This window comes from Bufo bufo, chromosome 2 (genome assembly GCF_905171765.1).
Source record: "Bufo bufo chromosome 2, aBufBuf1.1, whole genome shotgun sequence".
In the NCBI taxonomy this organism is placed as follows: Eukaryota; Metazoa; Chordata; class Amphibia; order Anura; family Bufonidae; genus Bufo; species Bufo bufo.
In genome coordinates this window covers 337,844,589-337,871,244 of record NC_053390.1, presented here as the reverse complement: position 1 = coordinate 337,871,244, position 26,656 = coordinate 337,844,589, and the positions used below count along the sequence as shown (strand labels likewise).

The 26,656-nt window shown below is 43.5% G+C and overlaps 1 long non-coding RNA gene across 1 annotated transcript; it reads right to left on the bottom strand.

Annotated features, from left to right (window-relative positions):
• Positions 1-4,371: 4,371 nt before the first annotated feature.
• LOC120989132 lies at positions 4,372-25,797 on the bottom strand. The gene is made up of 3 exons (XR_005776228.1): positions 25,786-25,797; positions 20,964-20,970; positions 4,372-4,500 (listed from the first exon to the last, which is right to left on the bottom strand). It is a non-coding gene; the product is annotated as an uncharacterized LOC120989132 (long non-coding RNA).
• Positions 25,798-26,656: the final 859 nt, after the last annotated feature.

Sequence of the window (26,656 nt, the reverse complement as noted above, 5' to 3'; positions counted from 1 at the left end):
ATCTATTGATACTACAATCATTATACAAGTGACATTTAGACATCGATTATATGTATTTTTGAGAGCTATATATATACAGTTTAATGTTTGCTTGGGAAGTTCTATTTTATTAGCCTTTCTCAATTAATAGATGATTTGTACTTTATTAGGATACTCTAAATTACTACAATTTCACACTGCAGTCAAATACAATTGGTACATTGTATTATCGAACGGGATTGCATATAGCTATTCTTGTTTGATAGTATATATTTTTATATATTATATTACTATATTATTACTATATTTTTATATTTTTGTGTTTCAGCTTTTGTATTTTTAATCAACTGTTATTTTTAATAAATGTCTATATTTTGTTCAGATGGCTTCCTAGTGGTCCCAACTGTTCAGAGTGCCTATTCAGAATCACTATTTATCTTTATTTTTTGATATGGGTGTATCAAATGAATAGAGCTGGGGTGCACAACCTTTTTTGGTCTGGGGGCCCCATTGTCACATTGCACAATTTAAGGGGCCGCAAAACAAAAAGTTAATTGGTGCCTGTTTGCATCAGTCTATTACACAGACTAAGGGCTCATTCAGACGGCCGTATGCTGTCCGCAAAAATACTGAATGCTATCCGTTTTTTTGCGGATCCGCAAAAAAACGGATCTGCAAAAAAACGGATAGCATTCAGTATTTTTGCGGACCCATAGACTTCAATGGGGCCATGTCCTGATTTTCACGGACAAGTATAGGACATGTTTCATTTTTTTTGCGGATCCGCAAAAAAACGGATAGCATTCAGTATTTTTGCGGACAGCATACGGCCGTCTGAATGAGCCCTAAGGGTACTTTCACACTTGCGTTTTTCTTTTCCGGCATAGAGTTCCGTCACAGGGGCTCTATACCGGAAAATAACTGATCAGGCATATCCCCATGCACTCTGAATGGAGAGTAATCCGTTCAGTTTGCATCAGGATGTCTTCAGTTCAGTCGTTTTGACTGATCAGGCAAAAGAGAAAACCGTAGCATGCTACGGTTTTATCTCCGGCGAAAAAAACTGAAGACTTGCCTGAATGCCGGATCCGGCATTTTTTTCCATAGGAATGTATTAGTGCCGGATCCGGCATTCAAAATACCGGAATGCCGGATCCGTCCTTCCGGTCTGCGCATGCGCAGACCTTTAAAAATGAAAAAAAAAAAAAAAACGGATCCGTTTTGCCTGATGACACCGGAAAAACGGATCCGGTATTGCAATGCATTTTTCTGACTGATCAGGCATTTTTCTGACTGATCAGGATCCTGATCAGTCTGAAAAATGCCTGATCAGTCAGAAAAAATGACATCCGTTTGCATACAGTTTGCCTGATCAGGCAGTCAGTTCAGGCAACGGAACTGCCTGCCGGAATCAAACAACGCAAGTGTGAAAGTACCCTAAGGCCTAGTTCACACGAACGTATGGCATTTATAGTTTTTTTGTGGTCAGTTTTTCACGGATCCGTTGTTCCGTTTTTGAGTTCCGTTGTGTTTCCGTTTCCTTTCCGTTTTTCCGTTCCGTTTTTCCGTATGCCATGTACAGTATACAGTAATTACATAGAAAAAATTGGGCTGGGCATAACATTTTCAATAGATGGTTCAGCAAAAACGGAACGGATACGGAAGACATAAGGATGCATTTCCGTATGTGTTCAGGTTTTTTTGCGGACCCATTGACTTGAATGGAGCCACGGAACGTGATTTGCGGGCAATAATAGGACATGTTCTATCTTTCAACGGAACGGAAAAACGGAAATACGGAAACGGAATGCTTACGGAACACATTCCGTTTTTAATGCGGAACCATTGAAATAAATGGTTCCGTATACGGACCGTATACGGAACACAAAAAAACGGCCCGTACACTCGCAAAAAAAACGTTCGTGTGAACTAGGCCTAAGGGCTCATGCACACGACAATATGGCTTTTTCAGTGTTTTGCGGTCCGTTTTTAACGGATCCATTGTTCCGTTTTTTGTTTCCGTTTCCTTTCCGTTTTTCCGTTCCATTTTTCCGTATGGCATATACAGTATACAGTAATTACACAGAAAAAATTGGGCTGGGCTTAACATTTTCAATAGATGGTTCAGCAAAAACGGAACGGATACGGAAGACATACGGATGCATTTCCGTATGTGCTCCGTTTTTTTTGAGGACCCATTGACTTGAATGGAGCCAAGCACCGTGATTTGCGGACAAGAATAGGACACGTTCTATCTTTTCACGGTACGGAAATATGGAAATACTGAAACGGAATGCACACGGAGACACTTCAGTTTTTTTTGCTGAACCATTAAATTAATGGTTCAGTATATGTACCGCATACTGAACAAAAAAAATGGCCAGTATACTGAACGTAAAATACTGTTGTGTGCATGAGCCCTAAGGCCTCATGCACACGGCTGTTGTTTGGGTCCGCATCCGAGCTGCCGTTTTGGCGGCTCGGATGCGGACCCATTCACTTCAATGGGGCCGCAAAAGATGCGAACAGCACTCCGTGTGCTGTCCGCATTCGTTGCTCCGTTCCGCGGCCCCGCTTAAAAAATATATCATATCCTATTCTTGTCCGCACTTTGCGGACAAGAATATACATTATATTGACGGCCGCCCGTTCCGTTCCGCAAATTGCGGAAGGCACACGGGCGGCTTCCGTTTCTTGCGGATCCGCGGTTTGCGGACCGCAAAAAAACTGCACGGTCGTGTGCATGAGGCCTAAGGACGCAATTGCGGTCGCCAATGCATGGGCAACATCCGTGCAGCGGCCCGGACCTATTCAACTTGAATGGGTCCGTGGTTTGTCCGCACCGCAAAATAAAATGACATGTCATATTTATTTGCGGTGCGGAACAACGGAAAGAAACACCATGGAAGCACTCCGTAGTGCTTCCGGTGTTCCGTTCTGTGACTCCGTTCCGCATCTCCGGAATTGCTGACCCATTCAAGTGAATGGGTCCGCATCCGTGATGCATGAGGCCTAATGCAAAGTGACTGAGGAGGAATGATCTCTACCACAGTCATTCCTCCCTCATTCACTTCTATCGATTATCGGCAGCACATTCCTGATTACACGGTGAGATGTGCTGACGATAATTGTACAGGTGAAACTCGAAAAATTTGAATATCGTGCAAAAGTCCATTTATTTCAGTAAGGCCTCATGCACACGGCCGTGTTCCGCGGCCGAGAGCGGTCCGTTGTAACCCGGCCGGGATTCCTGCTGACAGCAGGAGCGCACGGCGTCATTGGTTGCTATGACGCTGTGCGCTTCATGCAGCCGCTGCTGTACAGTGATACACTCGTATGATCTATACATCACTGTACAGCAGCGGCGGCATGAAGCACACGGCGTCATAGCAACCAATGACGCCGTGCTCTCCTGCTGTCAGTAGGAATCCCGGCCGGGTTACCACGGACCGCTCTCGGCCGCGGAACACGGCCGTGTGCATGAGGACTAATACAAATTAAAAGGAGTTGCATTAATGCAACTTAAAATTAGAATATTGTGAAAAGGTTCAATATTCTAGGCTCAAAGTGTCACACTCTAGTCAGCTAAGTAATCCATATCCCTGAGCAAAGGTACCTGAGATTGTGACTTTGGGGTTTTCATAAGCTGTAAGCCATAATCATCCAAATTATAACAAATAAAGGCTTGAAATATCTCGCTTTGCATGTAATGAGTCTATCTCATATGTTAGTTTCACCTTTTAAGTTGCATTACTGAAATAAATGAACTTTGCACGATATTCTAATTTTTCGAGTTTCACCTGTACATCTTTCATCCTTATAAAATATGCAAATCAGCCGACAAACAAGTGATTCCTTGTTCATCAGCTGATCAGCGGCACAATTATACCGGCCAGATATCAGGAGTGAGCGCTCCTATAAACACTTGTTCCCAGTATTTGTCCTGAATATCGTGCCGTGTCACAGGGGCTTAGAGATTTCCTGGTAAAAAAAGATTTTTAACACGTTCCTGCAGCAAGGGCCTGAAACAGAAGATCCATACTTTCCTGCTCCCTGCCGCTCCCGCTGTCTCCATCTTCTAGTCCCAGCGCTGTTTACATCAGGTTGGATATGGGCATAGTCACTTGTACCTCTCCAGCCAATGACTGGCTTAAGTGGTGATGTGGCCACAAGCAGCGTGTCACCGCTAAAGTCAGTCATAGAGAGGTGCTCCGAGACCTGAAGATGGAGACAGCGAGAGCAGCACGGCCATTGTTTTAGTCCGCATCTGAGCCGCATTTTTCTTATGTGGCTTGGATGTGGAACCATTCACTTGAATGGGGCCCAAAAAGATGCGGGCAGCACTCCATGTGCTGTCCACATCCATTACTCCGTTCTGCAAAACTCAAAACACACATGGCTGGTGTCCTGCGGACCAAAAGAAAGGGTACGGTTGTGTGTATGAGACTTTACTAGCCGGGAAAGCACTTATTGGTTAACCTTTTAATGACCAGGCCTGAAAAGGCCTTAATGACCAGTCACCTTTTTATGATTTAGCACATGTGGTTCAAACACTTGTAACTTTTTTATTTTTTTGGACTACCAAAATAACTTTTGCAGCTTTTTATTACATAACACAGGGCTTTTTAATAATTTTTTTTAGTTTTATTAGGGCGAAACAAATTTTTTTTTTATTCTATTTTATTCAAACTATAGCTCATTATTTAATATACAAATTATTATAATTAACTCCCTATATGTGTTGGATCGCTTTAATATACAATATGTATAGTTTTTCATGAATGGGGTGATAATTGTAATGATTTTGGTTGGTGTGTGTTTTTTATTTTCATGTATTTTACTATTTTTTCTTTTTTTTTTTAACTTCTTTTTTTATATATACAGTACAGACCAAAAGTTTGGACACACCTTCTCATTCAAAGAGTTTTCTTTATTTTCATGACTATGAAGGCATCAAAACTATGAATTAACACATGTGGAATTATATACATAACAAACAAGTGTGAAACAACTGAAAATATGTCATATTCTAGGTTCTTCAAAGTAGCCACCTTTTGCTTTGATTATTTTTTGCACACTCTTGGCATTCTCTTGATGAGCTTCAAGAGGTAGTCCCCTGAAATGGTCTTCCAACAGTCTTGAAGGAGTTCCCAGAGATGCTTAGCACTTGTTGGCCCTTTTGCCTTCACTCTGCGGTCCAGCTCACCCCAAACCATCTCGATTGGGTTCAGGTCCGGTGACTGTGGAGGCCAGGTCATCTGGCGCAGCACCCCATTACTCTTCTTCATGGTCAAATAGCCCTTACTTTCAAAGTTTTCCCAATTTTTCAGCTGACTGACTGACCTTCATTTCTTAAAGTAATGATGGCCACTCGTTTTTCTTTACTTAGCTGCTTTTTTCTTGCCATAATACAAATTCTAACAGTCTATTCAGTAGGACTATCAGCTGTGTATCCACCTGACTTCTCCTCAACGCAACTGATGGTCCCAACCCCATTTATAAGGCAAGAAATCCCACTTATTAAACGTGACAGGGCACACCTGTGAAGTGAAAAACATTTCAGGGGACTACCTCTTGAAGCTCATCAAGAGAATGCCAAGAGTGTGCAAAGCAGTAATCAAAGGAAAAGGTGGCTACTTTGAAGAACCTAGAATATGACATATTTTTTGTTGTTTCACACTTGTTTGTTATGTATATAATTCCACATGTGTTAATTCATAGTTTTGATGCCTTCAGTGTGAATCTACAATTTTCATAGTCATGAAAATAAAGAAAACTCTTTGAATGAGAAGGTGTGTCCAAACTTTTGGTCTGTACTGTATTTCTACTACAAAAAGACCTTTGGGAGACACTGACTTTTTTATTTTGCACATTTTCCTTTTTTTTCCTTTAATTAATATTTTATTTATTTAGTATTTTTTTTATCACTTTAATATTTATTTTTAAAATATATTTTTGCCAAATTATATGACAGTGATATTTTGCACTTTTCCCTTTTTATAGTTTTCTTTTCACTAAAATTTTCTTTTCTTTTTTTTTTTGTATATATTTTTGCAGCACTGTATGTCCCCCAAGAGGTCTTTAACCTGTTTAGGACATAGGGCGTACCGGTACTCCCTGATTTCCCGGTCCTTAAGGACACAGGGCGTACGGGTACATCCTATGTATTTCCGATCACCGCCGGTGATCGGAACAAGGTGCCTGCTCAAATCATTGAGCAGGCACCTTGGCTAAATGCGAGGGGGGGTCCCGTGACCTGTGGTTTGCGGTTTTACCTTATAGATTTTTTTTATTGTGCTTTCCAATATTTTTTTACATTTTAATATATATATTTACCACATAATTTGTCCCCAAAAGGTCTATAAAAGACCTTTGGGGACACACTTTTTTTTGCACTATTTCCACTGTAACTGGAGCATCCAAAGGAGCCCCAGTTACAGGGAAAACCAGCCTCCCTGCGAGGCTTTGTACAGGGCAGAGCTGATGATCACGTGATCGCCGGGTCTAAACTGCACAGCGCGCCGCTCACCTGTGTGAGGAGAAGGTAGAAGCGTTAATACACTGCTTTTGCCTTTTCCTCGCCTCCCCCGCTGTTCTCTGACAGCCGGGGACCTGTCCTGCTCATGCTACAGTGTGGGAGCAGGAGTTGTAATGCTCTGTAATGCAGCGCTGCGGGCAGAAACACAGCTGATCACACGATCAGCTGTGTTTCTGCCCAGCAGGATAGGGGCCGCAAACCATGGCTCCTGCCGGCCAATCAGATTGGATTACTGAGAGAGACGCCTCCTCACTCTGAAGCCTAATGCAGGCATGCAGTGTGAAGGACCGGAGACAGATGAGCCATAACAACGGTCTTTTAAGGGAGCAGTGGAAAGGGACAGGAGACATTAATGAAAGCTGTTATTATAAGGTAATTACAGATCTTTTGGCAATCATTGACAGACTAACTCAGCAGTGGCGACTTTAGGATCAATATATAGGGGGGGCACAAAAGATACACAGTCAAAAATGGGGGGGCACTAATAATTTTCACCAGCTAATCATACTACTGAAAAATACTAAAGCAGCTGCTTCCCCTGGAGCTACGCCCCTGGCGCCGGGGTAATATAATTAAGGGGTATCAGGGTACATTGGGTGTAATATAACTGAGGAGGGCTATCAGACATTATAAAGGGGTAATATAGCTTACATTACCCCTGTATTACGTCCCTGATAGGATAGAACTCCTTAGTTATGTTACCCCTGTATAATGCACCCTGATACCCCTCAGTTATATTACCCCTGTATAATGCACCCTGATACCCCTTAGTTATATTATATAACTAAGGGATATCAGGGTACATTACACAGGCGTAATATAACTGAGGGGTATCAGGGTACATTATACAAGGGTAATATAACTGAGGAGGGCTATCATGGGACATTATACAGGGGTAATGTAAGCTATATTACCACCGTATAATGCCTGATAGGCCTCCTGAGTTATATTACCCCTGTATAATAATGTACCCTGATACCCCTTAGTTATATGACCCCACCGGGATCATATAACTAAGGGGTATCCGGGTACATAATTATACAAGGGTAATATAACTCAGGAGGCCTATCAGGCATTATACAGTGGTAATATAAGTTATATTACCCCCTGTATAATATACCCTGATACCCCTTGGTTATATTACCCCTTGTATAATGTACCCTGATTACCCTCAGATATATAACTGAGGGGTATCAGTCAGGGGACATTATGGGTAATATTATAACTAAGGGGTATCAGGGTACATTATACAAGGGTAATATAACTGAGGAGGACTCAGTGCTATCAGGGGAGTGGGGACATTATACAGGGGTCCTTAGTTATATTACCCCTGTATAATGTTCCCTGATACCCCTAAGTATCAGGGTTGAGGAGGGGCTGGGCGCAAGCCAAGCAGGCAGGGCAGGCCATGAGGCGAGGTAGTGGGGGTAGGGGTACATACTTTTTTAAAACTTTTTATTCTTACTTTGTTTTCTTTTCTCGAGGGCTGGGGCCGGCCAGGCAGGGCCAGGCAGAGTTGGGAAGTTGACACAGCAGCAGTCACAGTCAGTAGTCCTGTCCTCTCCTGACAGTCCGAAGCTGGGGCCTAGCCCTAGGCAGTGGGCACAGACAGAGACAGGCTCTCACTAGACTAGCAGCAGAGTGACGCAGGAGCAGAAGATGAAGGCAGCAAACGTTCGCACGGGCGGGCAGGCACGCAGCTTTACGTGGTCTCTGCGGCTGCCACACTCCCAGCCTGTGCCCGCCCTGCACGCTCTGCCTTCGCTGGGTCCGAACGCCGCGCCCACCCCCATCTGTCATGTGACTCTCATGTCTGAGACTGTGTATGTATCTGTGTTCTGTAGTGTGTGTAGTATTGTACTTTAACTTGAATCACTGAGTCAGTAGTGCGGGCGGCCGGCTGGGCGCAGGCAGCAGCGATTAGCGAATCAGCAGGGTGGGCACCCGGGGGGCAAGGAATGACCTGGGGGGGGCAATTGCCACCCCTTGCCCCCTTGTAGCGACGCCACTGTAACTCAGGTATACATGCCTAGCTCTAATAAACTAGAAAATAAATAAAAATATGACAGTTATCCTTCAAATGATTACAGATGTGGTCTGATTAGACACAATGGGGTGTAAAAGTGCTTCCCCCATTGCCCTTTAAAATGCTCTGAGGCTAATTTGGGTAGTGTATCTCTTGGTGAGAGACTGTTGACTGCTAGATATGCCTCTCCAATGCATTCAAATACATTTTGCCCAGCTGGCAGACTTTGAGAGGTGCGCATCACTGGACTGAGAGAAGCAAGATAGTTATTTTGACTAACTGCCCACCATCTAGGCCATTGTTACCTAGATGTTAGGAGGTGTTAGAAGCAGAGGGCACGCACAAACAGTGGACAGCTTCTGGACAGCCCAAACTGACTACCAGTAGAGAAGTTTGTTTCATCCGCAGACAAGCACAAGCAGCTCCCACAGTTTCATTGACCATTTTTTAGAGAATGGTGGCGCCTTTATTACACAGCCCTGTCTCTGTTCAGACCATTTCGAGGTGCCTTGCAGAAGGAAATTCGCTGTCATGGCACCCATTACATGTCCTGCCATTGACAGCCTGCCCCTGTCGCCTTCATTTGCAGTGATGTCATGCATGAGAAATCTTGACTGCTATGGACTGGAACTGTATAGTCTTTAGCAACGATTCCAGGTTCTATTTGGGATCTGGCCTTGTGGTGAGTGCTTCAATCCTTCCTTTGCTGTGGAGTGACACACTGCCCCAATGCTGGTGCGATGATCTGGGGAGCTATCCCATACGACATTCGGTCACCCCTATGAGGGACACTAACAGCTCAGCGATATCTGCAGGACATTCTGCGCCCATGTGTTGCCTCTCATGGCAGGGCTTCTAACTGCATAAATGGATAATGCTGGCCCACACAAAGCAAAAGTTTTCTAGAAGTGTCACTGCCAGATTACAACATCCTGATAACTAGATTAATCGTCAATCAAGCATTTATGGGACCAGTTGGGACATCATCTAAAGCAATCTATAAGTGTACAGGATCTACAGGCCCAGCTGCAACATCTGTGGGCATATGTGCTGCAGGATATCATATGGAGCCTGTATGCCTCCATGACCGTATCTCATCTAGTATCCAGGCTAGAGGTGACCTAACAGGGTACAAGAGCCTCCTTTCAATTGTGCAGTTTTCCTAAATAAACGTATCCTTTCACTCGAATGTTTTAATCATGTACAGAAAACTGAAGTCAATCTGTTGTACTTTTCCTTGACTTACTTGTACAATGGATTTAGTGCCGGATCTATCATGGCTATTTTAGAGATAATACAACCGGATCCATTCACAATGGATGCAGCCAGATGTATTATCCTAATGGAAGATGTGAAAGTAGCCTAAGGGTACATGCACACGTTCAGGATCCATGTGCGGAGCATCCGCACTGAAATCCGCAGGTGTTCGCAGGCAAATCTGTGCGGTCAATCCGCATCAATTGGTGCAGATTTGCATGCGGATTTGCGTGCGGATTTGGTGCGGTTTCGGTGCGGATTTTTCACATGCGGATTTTACTAAGTGAATGAAGAAAATTCGGTCAGGAAAAAAAAAAAAAATTGACATGTCGCGGATTTTAAAATCCGCACCGCAGGTCAAAATCCGCGCGGAAAAAAACCGCATCGTGTGCATTGAGAATTTCAAATTCTCATAGAATACAATGGACATGACCACGGTGCGGATTTTCCGCACGCAAATCCGCACGCAATCCTGATCGTGTGCAGGGGGCCTTACAGGTAGGCAAAGGACAGTGAGGAGGAGTGGGGACATGCCTGTGATTCTAGGACACATAGAGAAGATATTCTTTATATGTTTTTTTCAGTTTTAATAGTTACACAAGATAAAAGAGGATCAAAGGAAAGGAGAAGATGAAGGGTGGAAGTGCTGAGATATTTATTATTTCTCATGCATATTGCATGTTCTATGCTGTAACTTTAAATCCATTATCAAGTGTAGCATCCTAGCATTTCAGCTGCCACAACAACAGCCTGAAATACTAGCACCACTTTATCAAATGTTGGTGCATTTTACTACAAATGCCTAGGGAATCACATTAGTAATTCTGTCACATAGAGTCTACACACAAGTTTAAGGTCCATTCAGATGTCCATAGTGTTTTGCGGTCCGCAAATTGCAGACTGCAAAACACTGACAGGACATGCTCAATTTTTTTGCGGAGTCGCGGATCCGAAGTTCGGGGCTGCAGACCGGAAATGCGGATGCAGACAGCACACTGTGTGCTGTCTGCATCTTTTCCAGCCCCATTGAAAATGAATGGGTCCACACCCGTTCCACATAATTGCGGAACAGATCCGGACCATTCATACGGATATGTGAATGAACCCTTATTCAGTATTTTATTTTAGTTTTATATCTAATTATAATGACACTCATTTAAGATATTTAATTGCATTTACAGTGAGCCCTTGTGGGAGTCAGGGTAGAGGATAAGAGTGGTACTAACCCTGATGTAATGATGTGGTATCACGGTGTCAAACCATAACCCATAAAAACAATCTTGATATCAAACATTGCCAAACCATAACCCATGTGCTGGTGAACAAGATGCATTACATTACATTCACATGGCATATAAAGCAAAACTGCCATGTGTAATTAAAAAATTCAGATAAAGAAGAACTCCTGGGCTTTAGGGTGTTGCATGACTCTCAATGATTCTTCATTTGGGGTTCTTTGACGCTGCGTTTAGACCTGAGCGTACGGGATGGAGCGCTCTGTATGCACGATTTTATGCGCGTTTACAGACGCGGCTCCGGAACAAGCGAACGCCCATTGTCGCGCTTTCCCGTCAGTCTATGTACGGGAACGCGCGACAAGACGCCCCAAAGAAGCTCCTGTACTTCTTGGGGCGTCGGGCGTTTTACAGCGCGATCGTACGCGCTGTGAAACGCTCAGGTGAGAACCATTCCCATAGGGAAACATTGGTTCTTGCCTGTTGAGCGTTTTACAGCGCGTAGGAACGCGCTGTAAAACGCTCAGGTCTGAACCCAGCCTGAATCCCTATTACACATTGCCCCTCAGGGCTCATATTAGACGTAAACAGCCTTTATTGCAGCGAGCCAAGGTGAAAATAAGCATGACTACCGTACTCTGACTATGAATTTATAAAGAAAGGTGAACCCTCAATTTGTTTCTGTTTGTTGAAGGTGTACATGGACCTTATTTATTAACATTTGTTATCTACAACTTCATTTCATCTAAAGAACACATATTTTTTAGTTTTATTACAAAAAAAAGACATAAATCAGAATGCCACACAGGAAGAAAATGGTAAAGAAAATTTTTCTTTTCATGAATGACTATATTATTATTTAGCTTGCCCATGAAAACTACATGAATAATGGTTTGTATTAGCCATGCATTGTATGGTGACATTATATTCTTATGACCTACATAGCTATAATAAGACATATTATTATGGTGTATATTTCATATTATGTAGTGAAAGAGAAAGGGGTTAATTTAAACAAAAAATGACCGACCTACATATTTTCACAAGCAACACAAGCATGCTCTATTTTGAACCATGTGTAAGTAAATTGGACAATACCTTTAGAAATGATGCAAGTGAATTAACTGTGGAAGTAAATCTTGCTAAGCATTATGATTCTCGTGTATGCAAACTAATGTAGGTAAAAACTGTTTTTGGTGTCTATACCAATGCATATCCTGGCATTTATGGTCTAATCCAGTCTGTTAAAATAAAAAAAATGGAAGCTCATTGGTTGTTATTGAAATGGACCAGCTTTTCACCATATTGTTTGTACATTACAAGCTTTGGTGCGGCTTCATCTGTATATGCAGTTTAATTCTAGACACCAGTCCATAGAAAGGATGCCCTGAAGCTGAAAACAAGTACAAAGAAGAGCAACTAAACTAATAAGAGGCATGGGGGATCCTAATTATGGGGATAGAGTGAAAGAATTAAATTAATTTAGTCTTAAAAAGAGGCATCAAAAGAGGAAACATGATTAACCTATATAAATGGCCAACTGTCGACAGAACTATTTTTTCCATCATGTATAACAGAACCAAACGGAACTGTTATGTGTCCCCATAAATATGAACAAAACAGACTGAGCAAAACAGAATGCCTCTTAAAGGTTTCCATTTTGCATTCCGTCCTAGAATAACATAGCACCAATGTAGACCCGCCCCTACCTAGTTTTTTTTTCTCATTCTCCTGACCCACTTCTCCATGTAAACAAATCACTCTGGCTGGTTTACATCCTGTATATACAGTGGGGCAAAAAAGTCTTTAGTCAGCCACCAATTGTGCAAGTTCTCCCACTTAAAAAGATGAGAGAGGCCTGTCATTTTCATCATAGATATACCTCAACTATGAGAGACATAATGAGAAAAAAACATCCAGAGAATCACATTGTCTGATTTTTAAAGAATTTATTTGCAAATTATGGTGGAAAATAAGTATTTGGTCAATAACAAAAGTTCATCTCAATACTTTGTTATATACCCTTTGTTGGCAATGACAGAGGTTAAACGTTTTCTATAAGTCTTTGCAAGGTTTTCACACACTGTTGCTGGTATTTTGGCCCATTCCTCCATGCAGATCTTCTCTAGAGCAGTGATGTTTTTGGGCTGTCGCTGGGCAACACAGACTTTCAACTCCCTCCAAAGGTTTTCTATGGGGTTGAGATCTGGAGACTGGCTAGGCCACTCCAGGACCTTGAAATGCTTCTTACGAAGCCACTCCTTCATTGCCCAGGTGGTGTGTTTGGGATCATTGTCATGCTGAAAGACCCAGCCACGTTTCATCTTCAATGCCCTTGCTGATGGAAGGAAGTCTTCACTCAAAATCTCACGATACATGGCCCCATTAATTCTTTCCTTTACAGTCGTCCTGGTCCCTTTGCAGAAAAACAGCTCCAAAACATGATATTTCCACCCCCATGCTTCACAGTAGGTATGGTGTTCTTTGGATGCAACTCAGCATTCTTTCTCCTCCAAACATGACGAGTTGAGGTTTACCAAAAAGTTCTATATTGGTTTTATCTGACCATATGACATTCTCCCAATCCTCTTCTGGATAATCCAAATGCTCCCTAGCAAACTTAAGATGGGCCCAGACATGCACTGGCTTAAGCAAGGGGACACATCTGGCACTGCAGGATTTGAGTCCCTGGCGTGTAGTGTGTTACTGATGGTAGCCTTTGTTACTTTGGTCCCAGCTCTCTGCACGTCATTCACTCGGTCATTCACTCTGGTTCTGGGATTTTTTTAAATATTAACCTCACCGAGGATATGCTGGTATTATAATTGTAAATTCCTGCAGTATAAACATTGAATTACAGTGAACATGAATAAAACATAACTTTTATTATTCAATATATTAAATAATCCACCCACTCTTGTGATCATTTTGACCCCACGGAGTGAGATGTTGCGTGGAACCCCAGATCGAGGGAGATTATCAGTGGTCTTCTATGTCTTCCATTTTCGAATAATTGCTCCCACAGTTGATTTCTTCAGACCAAGCTGCTTGCCTATTGGAGATTTAGTCTTTCCAGCCTGGTGCAGGTCTACAATTTTGTTTCTGGTGTCCTTCGACAGCTCTTTGGTCTTGGCCATAGTGGAGTTTGGAGTGTGACTGTTTGAGGTTGTGGACAGGTGTCTTTTATACTGATAACAAGTTCAAACAAGTGCCATTAATACAGGTAACGAGTGGAGGACAGAAGAGCCTCTTAAAAAAGAAGTTACAAGTTACAAGTGACATAGCTGTGAGAGCCAGAAATCTTGCTTGTTTGTAGGTGACCAAATACTTATTTTACCGAGGAATTTACCAATTAATTCATTAGAAATCCTACAATGTGATTTCCTGTATTCTTTCCCCCCATTCTGTCTCTCATAGTCGAAGTGTACCTATGATGAAAATGACAGGCCTCTCTCATCTTTTTAAGTGGGAGAACTTGCACAATTGGTGGCTGACTAAATACTTTTTTGCCCCACTGTAGCATTTCCTGTTGCTGTATCCAACCAAACCCATGATGCACTTCTCCTTTCTGTGCCATAGTTCCAGCACCGCCCCTAACAACACTCAGCCAGTATATAGCTCCTACAACCCAGCTAGTTATAAAGACTCTTATTGCTACCTCTGTTGCTGCTTTGACATGCCTGGTTGCCAGATTTATCGCCAATCGAGCATTTATGGACCAGCAATGTCACTAGCTTCAGCAACCTACGAGTGTGCAGAATCCACAGGCCCAGCTACGAATGTGCTGCATGATACCATACAAAACCTGTATGCCTCCATGCCCAACCATATTTAATCTTGTTTCCAGGCTAGAGGCTGCCCAACAGGGCACTAGAGCCTCTTTTCAATTGTACATATTAACACAATAAAGATAGTTTCACTCTAATATTGTAGGACATGTTTGCTAATCTCTCAATTTTAACATCAGTTTGAGGGATTAGGAAGATCGCAGAGTGCACTTGTCCTTGTTGTTGTTATATTGTTATATTGGTTACCACATAATTGCTATCTTGTGTAGGATGTTTTTTGTGGTACTTATGGTCCGCTGCGGGCATCCTCCACTTTATGCATTTTTGCTGGGGATTGCCATTAGCAACAGGCCACAAGTTCAGGATTTGCTTCCCTGTATATATATGCACAACTGCATATGGGTTTGAGCACTTCCTGCCTGTTTAACACCATGCTATTCTTGTTAGTTTGCTTGTATATGGAGAAGTATAAACTCCAATTTAAATGTGCCTGTTTTCCATCCACAGGCTACATTTAGGTGCACCTGTGAAGCCTGGGCCATACCAACCAGTCTTGAGTGGGACTCGCAGACTCCTCCCTCCTCCCATTGCTAGCATGGTAGATGCTAGAGTTAACTGGTGAGCAGGGCCGGTGCAAGGATTTTTGGCGCCCTAGGCAAAGATCCATTTTGCCCCCCCCTGATGTCACTCACTTACTGACAGACACACACACTGACAGACAGACGCACTCAGATACTCACTGAATGACGTACACAGAAACTCACTGACAGACAGACACACACTCAGACACTCACTGAATGACGTACACAGAAACTCACTGACAGACATACTCACTGACAAACACACATACACTCACTGACAGACAGACACACACTCACTCACTGACAGACACTCACTGACAGACATACACCTACCCACTGAAACACACACACACGGAAACTCACTGAGAGACACTCACTCACTGGCAGACAAACACACACATATACTCACTGACAAACATACACATACTCACTGACAAACACACAGACACTAACTGACCGACAGACATCCACACTCACTGACATACACTAACCCACTGACATACACACACAGACACTCAATGACAGACACACATACATTTACTGACAGAAAGACAGACATACATACACACACTCACTCACTGACATAAATACACAGGCAGACACTCACTCAGTCAAACACTTAAACACTCACCTCCCTGGGGTCCAGTGTGGTGCAGCTCCTCAGTCCTCCAGCACGCCATTTAGTATGCCGGGGCCGGAATGACATCATATTCCGGCATCACAGAGGGCGAGGGAGGAGTGGGGAGCTGCTAGAACAGCCTCCCTTACCGTCCGCCTCCGCTCCTCCGGTAATTTACTGGCAGAGCAGGCAGCTGCCATCAGGGTAAGCAGATGCCTGCTCTGCCATATTTAAGAAGGACCTCCACCTCCTGGCCCCCCTGTAACGGCGCTGGGGGCGGCTCAAGAGCCGCTCGCCCTGTCGCCTAGGGCTGCAGCCCCAGTCAGGGGGAGCCCACAAGGGCGCCCCCAGCAGGCCGGCACCCTAGGCGAACGCCTAGTTCGCCTATATGGTTGCGCTGGCCCTGCTGGTGAGTTGTCTGTGAGTTGGTTCTCACGCTCCTGTAATTCGCCCACTGGCCCCTGGTATTGCCCATACGGCTCAGGTAGGTGAGTGTTAGGACCCGAGCTATTTGAGAAACCTTGGAGAGGTGCTTGGGCTCAGACATGTCCTCCTGATAGGACATGTTTGCTAATCTTTCAATTTTAACATCAGTTTGAGGGCTTAGTAAGATCGCAGAGTGCACCTATCCTTGTTGTTATTAGATTGTTACATAGGTTATCACATCCACATAATTGCTATCTTGTGTAGGATGTCTATTGTGGTACTTGTGGTTCGCCGCGGGCATCCTCCACTGTATGCATTTTTGCTGGGGATTGCCATTAGCAACGGGCCACAAGTGCAGGATCTGCTCCCCTGTATATACAGTATATTCACAACTGCATATGGGTTTGAGCACTTCCTGCCTGTTTAACACCACACTATTCTTGTTAATCACTTACATATACCATCATTGCATTCACACATATAAAGTTTCATTTGATTCCAAGAATTCCTTCTTGGTACATTATTTTTTTTGTCAATGAGTGTGCATTGCAAAATTACAGCTATGTTACTATCATACAGTAAATGATTATTTTAAAGGATATGATGCAGACTGGAAAATCCCTTTAAACATGCCACACACCAAAAGGGACTGTGAAAGTCACAGTTGGTGGCGATACACAAGCCATTTGATATCCCTGGCCTCTGGAGATGCTGCATTATTTTTGCTAATGCCGCAGGTAAAACTAGAGTAGACAGTCTAAAACTGTACCATATTTATCAAAGTAGCTGATAGTGGAAGATAGATCTGGTGCATCTTTAGACTGCATAAAACTTTACACCACCTATTAGTGTTTACTTATTTAACAAAAGTGTGGTGCATCTTAAGATATGCTCTTTCCTGCCAGATTACATCCCATTTCCACTAAGCCATGCCTCCTTGTTGGAGGAGTCAAAAAAAGTGCTGCAAACACGTAATAAATGTGGTGCAAAGCATGCATGCTAGTTTTTTTTTGGTGCAAACTGTGTTAGAATTCTGGGGCGTTTTGGTTAGTTAAAGGGAACCTGTCATGTGGATATTTGATTATAATCTAACTAATTATATACAGTCATTAACTACTAAAAAGTGCCTTAGATGTATTCACTTACTGGTGTGACAGATGGTTACCTCATAATATACACACAAAGAGGCCGCATGCTAATGAGCTGATTCGAGTCCAGCGTGATGTCATTGAGTCCAGCGTATATTTAATTCAGAGCTATAGCCACTCCCCTGCCCACCTGCTGCTGATTCATATGGAAACAAACTGTCACTCAGCAGCAGGTGGGCGGGGAGAGTCAGGAGCTCATGAATATTCATGACTCATCATTATCAGCTGGAGATTTTCAATACAAGATGTTGGCAGATTGACTGGGTCAATTAAAGAAAGTGACCCAGGATTGTGCTAAGAGAATCAGTCACTTATTTATGTTGCCCTTAGTTAGGACACCATAAAACTGGTGACAGGTTCCCTTTAATCTCCACCACATATTTTGATATGAAACGGATTTCTGTTTAATTGTATTTATTTTTTATATAGTTATTCCTTATGTGTTTTATATCATATTTAATATAGTCTGGGATAGGAAAGCTTATCAGGGTCTGTACTCTCTTGAATCTGTTATACACTTTCAAGTTTTTTTTTAAATGTTTTTATCTTCTTTTGGCTTGCAAAACATATATATGTCCAGCTAAATCAATATCAATATGGTACAGAAGGATCATAAAGTCAAAAAGTGTCCAGCAGTATTGATCCCTTTAAAACATAACTTTTACTTATTCATCTTATATAAAATAATACCACCGTAGTGGTTCACCAGTGAAGATTAGTGAGACAAACGACAAATAACAAACAATAATAGATGCTTCTGGGAGCCTTCCTTAGATATATCAAGTGGTGAGTGAACACAGGGCAGCTAAGGGGAGCAGTAGGTAAATCTAACCTGTCCCTTTCGCTCACCCTGTCTATTTCCTCAGCCCAGGGACGTCCCCTGATGGTGGAGACTCCCTGTCCTCGTGCCTGGGCTGACTGCCCTGCGTTTACCCTCCTCTCAAAAAATGTATATAATGAAAAATATTTAACACAGCTCCCCAGAAGCTGACGGGTGATACTCTGTGTCCTAGGTAAAAAATTACCAACATGGACACCAATGGATAAAACAAGACCAAATGGTATTTATAAATAGGTGAACAAATATATGTATTGCCTATAGAAATGAGGAACCAGACACTAGGGCATCAAAAGCTGTGTATACCCAGGCTAGTTAATATAACCCCGCACTGAGGCATCAATGCTGTGCATTCCCAGGCTGGTTCATGTAACCCCTACGCGTTTCCCCTATTACTAGGTTCATCAGGGGGCATTCACGGTCAAGGGTACAACCGTCATCGAATACAGATATATAAGATATACTTATGATATAGTGGAGGAAACAGGATCAGAGACGCAGACGATAATGTGCATAGGGCCAAGGGACCAATTGATATGTCCCACCTGTGGAGAATAAAGGCACTATCAGGTTGAGTGCTAGATATAACATATATTGCATACCCTCCTACATCTCAGCACTTACTTCGTGTCCTAGGCAATCAGGAAGCTAAAGGGCCCAACGAGATAAGGGCCAGTACTTTACCCAGAAAGCTGTAAACAAAGAAGTTTTCAAATAATATAAGGCATACTCCATGCCAAGATGTTCATTTGCCAGTGCTAACTATACGGTCCTTACTTACATTTAGGCTGCGTCCCAGTAACGTCCCGTTCCTCCTACTACTCACACTCACTCTGGTTTCCCTAAATACCCCCTTACCAGCTGTTCAAATTCGGCGCTGATTGCCATGTCAGGTGAGTCACTACCGGAAATGAGACGCCACAGTCTGCGTCATTGCCGGTCCGTGAGCCGCATACAGATTCCTTCCGGTCCCTATGACGGTACGTCACTTCCTGTGCCTTCTGATACGTCACTTCCTGCGCCGTCATATGGAACGCATAGAACGGCCACATCCGGTCTCGTGAAACGCATAATCGCGTCACATCCGGTTTAGCCGTCCCATTCAGAAGGCATCAGGTGCTATGTCATAGGGGGCGGCCCCATGGATCTAGCTACATCGTAAATAGATATATAAGCAGCATAGACTTACAGCGGCGATCCAATGTGTGGATATCATGTTCAGAAAGGAGACAGTTAGTAGGGGGCAGGGGGGTTAGGTGTGAGAATGATATGCAAACGTCCATTTCATTAGTTTTCACTAAGGTGTATTGCCTAATCAATAGGTGACACCTAATGCACATAAGATTTTTCACGTGCAGTTTCTGGATACAGAACGTATCCTAATCATTTCATCATGGCTAAAATAAAGTCACTGAGTAGCGCTATTTCTGATCAGAGGGATGAAGGGATAAACACATAGCCACCCCCGCAGGTTACAAAAAACAAGAAAAGGTGAGTCTTTCATTGATCCCAAGTGGTGCCTGGGATTTAAAGCGGTGAATCCAGACGCACTCTTTCTGGAGGATTTTCCGATCCCAGTCCCCACCCCTAGGTGACAGTGGGATGGTTTCTAGGATCGAAAACCTCAGGCAACTGGGATCACCATCATGGATATCGATCACATGTGATGCGACTGGTGTGATCTTCTTCTTAACCACGTCGTTCACATGTTCACAAATCCGTCGCCTGACCTCTCTGATGGTCTTGCCTATATAATCCATAGGGCAAGGGCACTGGCATATATATACCGCACCCTTGCTCCTACAGTTGTAAAAATCTCTAATTTGATAGGCTTGACCAGTGACTGAGCAGGTAATGGATTTTGCAGTAGAGATAAAGGCACAGGCTTTACAAGAGCCGCATTTGAACATACCGCAAGGCTTGCGGTCCAGCCAGGTCCCCACTCCACTTGGTGTAGTGTAGTGGCTGTGGACAAGGCGGTCTCTTAAACTCCTCCCCCTCCTATATGTAACACTTGGTTGTTTAGTGAGTACACTCTTAAGGTCCGGGTCCATATGTAGGATGGGCCAGTACCTTTTCAAAACTGCCATTACCTCCGTGTTTGCTGAGTCAAACATAGATATCAGGCGTATTGGTTGTTGTCCACTCTGTGCCTTAGGTTTAGGTATGAGGAGCTCGGTACGTTCCCTACCTACGGCATTCTGGAACGCGCCCCCAAGAACCGTCTGAGGGTAGCCCCTCTCCCTAAATCTCGTCTGTAGCTTCTTGGCCTCACTGTAGAACGCTTCACCCTCAGAGCAATTTCTCCGGGTCCTCAGGTATTGGCCCCTCGGTATACCACGTTTAAGAGGTGTCGGGTGATGACTCTCCCAATGTAGCAAAGAGTTGGTTGCGGTTTCCTTTCTGTACATATCTGCAATCAGTCTATCACCCTCCCTGGTTATCCGTACATCAAGGAAGGGAATTGTATAGAGGTCGAACTCAAAGGTAAACCGCAAACCAATATCATTGCCATTGAGGGCCCCGACAAACTCTCTGAGTTCCTCTGACCCACCCTTCCAAATCACAAAGATGTCATCTATATAGCGCGTCCAGAAGGTGATCTTGTCAGACCACCAAGTCACATCATCTGGAAACACGCATGTGTCCTCCCACCAGCCCAGGAAGAGGTTAGCATAGGTGGGGGCACAAGGGCTCCCCATTGCCGTCCCCCTGAGCTGGTGGTAGAACCGTGAATTGAAAAGGAAGAAGTTGTGGGTCAGAGTAAACTCGAGAAGTCTGAGGATGAAGTTGTTATGTGCTCTACAGTGGATATCTCTTGTCTTCAGAAAGTAGTCTGCGGCAAAAAGGCCCTTGTTGTGTGGAATTGAACTGTACAAGGATTCCACGTCTATACTGGCCAGTATACACCCCTGATCCACATTGATCGCCTCAATCTTGCTGAGGAAGTCCATCGTGTCCCTCGTGTATGAGGGTAGGGCCACGACGAACTCCCTCAGCACGCGATCAATGTAGATGCCACAGTTCTGTGTAAGGGAATCAACCCCAGAGACGATGGGACGTCCCTTTAGGGGCGTAATGCCCTTATGGACTTTAGGTAATCCATACAAGGTGGCTATGGTAGAATGGGTGGGAAGGAGAAAGTCATACTCAGCCGCCGAAATCAATCTGTCCGTAAGAGCATCAGTCAGGATGATTTTTAATTCATCACGGTACGTATCCGTTGGATTCGTCAACAGTACCCTATAACCCTCCCTGTCTTTCAATAGGTCTAGACACATGGTCTGATAAGCTGCATGGTCAAGGATAACTAGGTTACCACCCTTATCAGATGATTTAATAATAATCGATTTATCTTTTTCAAGGGCAGTAAGTGCTGACATCTCTGCTCGAGACAGATTGAAATGGCGGGGAGATAACCCTTCCAACTTCTCAAGATCGTTCGTTACCATCTGCATGAAGATGTCCACACACTCGTAGTTCATGGGTGGGGGCATCTTCCTGCTAGTCGGCTTGAGATTAGTGTACGGTCCCTGTCCTGGTCGACGGCTACCCTCCTCTCCCAATTCACATAGGGAATGCAGTGAGGTCAAGTCACCCTCACTCAGGCCAAGTCTGGTACAAGTTTGTCTGTCATTTTCCCTGAAAAACTTATGCCATTTAAGACGTCTAATGAACAGACTCAAATCCTTTGTCCATGTAAACAAGCAGAAATTGGTAGTTGGAACAAAAGATAGACCCTTGCTTAATACACCAAGCTCAAGTGTACTAAGTGTCCGCGACGTCAGATTGATAACCTGCAGACCTCCCTTCAAGTCCCGTCGGTCCTGTTCCTGTCCCGCAAGTGGTAAGAGACCTGGCTTTTCTCTAAAAAAGAGGCAGATGAGGAGGATGGGGGATGTGGTGCCGGAGGACCATTGGATGAAACAGCAGCAGGATAGGATGATGGACCAGAGGAGTAAGATGATGTACCAGAGGAGTAGTTTACCCCCCCTGGGCGGCCCCTCCCGCCACCACCACCTTTCTGCCATCGTCGTCTACCCCTTCTCCCTGTCTGTGTAGTACCTCTACCTCTATATGTACCAACCGACAGTTCAGTGTCAGAGGAGTCCACTTCAGATGTGGACACCTCGGACACCAAAGATACGGTGTTGGTAGGTTGTTGGATATAGGCCCTGTTTTCTCTAAACTCAGAGAGGTCACGCAGAAACTGTCTATGCTTTCTTTCTTTTATGACGGTTTGGAATCTCTCAACGGACACTTGAAGGGAGGTCTCCCGTCTAGCAAAGTCGGGATCGTCCTTATATGTGAGAGCAAGTGCAATCTGCTCTTGTAGGCCAACGGATGTTTTATCAAACATCAGTTTCTCCTCCTCAAGAAGGATTTGCATAAGGTTTAAGGAACTACAGGTCAGTTGTTCCTCCCACCTAGTTGTCAGAGATGGCGACGCTATACGTTCTGCTGGCCTTACTTGGAGACGAAGTCCTTTAGGGACTATCTTGTGTTCCAGATAGCTCTCAAGGCAGCGTATCTCCCACCAGGATTTAATGTTTTCTTTGTACCTGTTATACAGGTCCCAAAAAACCTGTTTACAGGTGGCCGATGTGTTAAGTCCCGGAATCTCTCTGTCAGAGAAGATATCCTGCGCTTCTTTAATCAGAGCCTCAGTAAATAACGTGCCAGATAAAAAATTGGCCATAGTATACAAAGAAATATATGTCCAGCTAAATCAATATCAATATGGTACAGAAGGATCATAAAGTCAAAAAGTGTCCAGCAGTATTGATCCCTTTAAAACATAACTTTTACTTATTCATCTTATATAAAATAATACCACCGTAGTGGTTCACCAGTGAAGATTAGTGAGACAAACGACAAATAACAAACAATAATAGATGCTTCTGGGAGCCTTCCTTAGATATATCAAGTGGTGAGTGAACACAGGGCAGCTAAGGGGAGCAGTAGGTAAATCTAACCTGTCCCTTTCGCTCACCCTGTCTATTTCCTCAGCCCAGGGACGTCCCCTGATGGTGGAGACTCCCTGTCCTCGTGCCTGGGCTGACTGCCCTGCGTTTACCCTCCTCTCAAAAAATGTATATAATGAAAAATATTTAACACAGCTCCCCAGAAGCTGACGGGTGATACTCTGTGTCCTAGGTAAAAAATTACCAACATGGACACCAATGGATAAAACAAGACCAAATGGTATTTATAAATAGGTGAACAAATATATGTATTGCCTATAGAAATGAGGAACCAGACACTAGGGCATCAAAAGCTGTGTATACCCAGGCTAGTTAATATAACCCCGCACTGAAGCATCAATGCTGTGCATTCCCAGGCTGGTTCATGTAACCCCTACGCGTTTCCCCTATTACTAGGTTCATCAGGGGGCATTCACGGTCAAGGGTACAACCGTCATCGAATACAGATATATAAGATATACTTATGATATAGTGGAGGAAACAGGATCAGAGACGCAGACGATAATGTGCATAGGGCCAAGGGACCAATTGATATGTCCCACCTGTGGAGAATAAAGGCACTATCAGGTTGAGTGCTAGATATAACATATATTGCATACCCTCCTACATCTCAGCACTTACTTCGTGTCCTAGGCAATCAGGAAGCTAAAGGGCCCAACGAGATAAGGGCCAGTACTTTACCCAGAAAGCTGTAAACAAAGAAGTTTTCAAATAATATAAGGCATACTCCATGCCAAGATGTTCATTTGCCAGTGCTAACTATACGGTCCTTACTTACATTTAGGCTGCGTCCCAGTAACGTCCCGTTCCTCCTACTACTCACACTCACTCTGGTTTCCCTAAATACCCCCTTACCAGCTGTTCAAATTCGGCGCTGATTGCCATGTCAGGTGAGTCACTACCGGAAATGAGACGCCACAGTCTGCGTCATTGCCGGTCCGTGAGCCGCATACAGATTCCTTCCGGTCCCTATGACGGTACGTCACTTCCTGTGCCTTCTGATACGTCACTTCCTGCGCCGTCATATGGAACGCATAGAACGGCCACATCCGGTCTCGTGAAACGCATAATCGCGTCACATCCGGTTTAGCCGTCCCATTCAGAAGGCATCAGGTGCTATGTCATAGGGGGCGGCCCCATGGATCTAGCTACATCGTAAATAGATATATAAGCAGCATAGACTTACAGCGGCGATCCAATGTGTGGATATCATGTTCAGAAAGGAGACAGTTAGTAGGGGGCAGGGGGGTTAGGTGTGAGAATGATATGCAAACGTCCATTTCATTAGTTTTCACTAAGGTGTATTGCCTAATCAATAGGTGACACCTAATGCACATAAGATTTTTCACGTGCAGTTTCTGGATACAGAACGTATCCTAATCATTTCATCATGGCTAAAATAAAGTCACTGAGTAGCGCTATTTCTGATCAGAGGGATGAAGGGATAAACACATAGCCACCCCCGCAGGTTACAAAAAACAAGAAAAGGTGAGTCTTTCATTGATCCCAAGTGGTGCCTGGGATTTAAAGCGGTGAATCCAAACATATACATATACATTTGCTATTGGATGAGTGCATATGATGAAATTTACACATATGACAGTACTGTGTCTAGTAAGGCCGTTCTGAGTTCTGGTAGCGGCCAGATCTGATCTATCTATCTATCTATCTATCTATCTATCTATCTATCTATCTATCTATCTATCTATCTATCTATCTATCTATCTATCTATCTCATATCTATCTATCTATCTATCTATCTATCTATTGTCTATTGTATTGATTGTATTATTCTGTACTGGTGCTCTGGTAGCATTCTCTGTATTTTTCCTGACAGGTCAGGTACATGAATAACATTGTGCTGTATATCCTACGTCAATGTCTTACTGTCCTTGAACTAAAGAAAGCCCTCATATGATCTGCCAAGGTTTGAGCCATGGTTGTTTCTCTAGAGAATTTTTATTTCCTCTGACATACATTTGTCTGGTTCTTGTGGCATATTTAGTGACAGTCCTTGCATACAGTAGCATGTGACCAGGGCTCTCTGCATCACAGTGTACTACTCATCAGAAGTGTCACCTAGTCAGAACATGTTAATTTAACATGAGGAGAGGTACAGGCTGTAATAGTGTCCGCCTCTGGAGAGAGTGCTGTCATGCAGTGTCTTCTGTGCTGTTGTCCCAGCTGTTTTCTCCTATGCCGAGATATGAACTGACAGACTGCAGGATTTATTAATACTCCTTCTAAATGATCTTGCCACATTGTGGTGCACACGTCCCGAAATCCAGAGAAGAGGTTAAACTGATTCTCCACACCGATGATTTGGATCTCCTGTATAAGCTCTGTACAATATGCAAATGAAAACAGAGTTTTTTTTACAATAAGTAACAAAAAGTGTTCCCCATCTGTTAGTAATTGACCTAAACCTTCTAAAACCTTGAATATGTATAATAGTGTACATTAACCTAAGGAAGGCTGTCATTTAGTGGCTTCATTGCTGTAGTGAGCAGAACCACAGCGGTGTGACGTGACTTGTGCATTTTCCCGACCAGCACTAGTGAGGACTTCTCTAACGCGTGACAAGAAGCCAAGCCAAATTACAGCAAATTATGGCAATTTTGATACCAAACATACAACCGTTCTGTGGCCACTGGGAGAAAACAAAGCTTGTGGCCTATTTATTTAAAAATAGGCCTATTTAATCATTTGAACAATTTTTTAGAATTGTTAACATCTTAACAATTACCAAGCCCCTGGTGCCGGAAAAGCCACCTCTGGTACACTAAAAGGCATACAATAGTTGGACAAAATTAGAACAGAGTATTTAAGCGGGTACAAAACTGCACACATTCTGGTTCAAGTGCTTTGGCTTTAGTGTTCCTCCTAAATCTAAGGTAATATAATAATTTTTGCAAATTTAGTTATATTTAGTTAAAGGGAATCTGTCACCATATTAATCCAAATGACCTTTCAGATGTGTACTTGCCTTCTGATTCCAATCCACTTTGCCCCATCTCGATCAGTGGCCCCCATGAAGACAAATTCACAATTTTATTTTTGTAACTCTATTTCTTGGTGCAACAAGAGCATTGCACCTCACTACACTTAAAGCTCTGCTCCATTTCCCTGACAAGCCAGGCAAATTTCAGACCCTACTGCCCATGTACCGATCCCTGAGGTAAATGGATGAGCTCAAGAGTTCAGGGCCAGGCTTCATTACATTGACACTGCCTGGC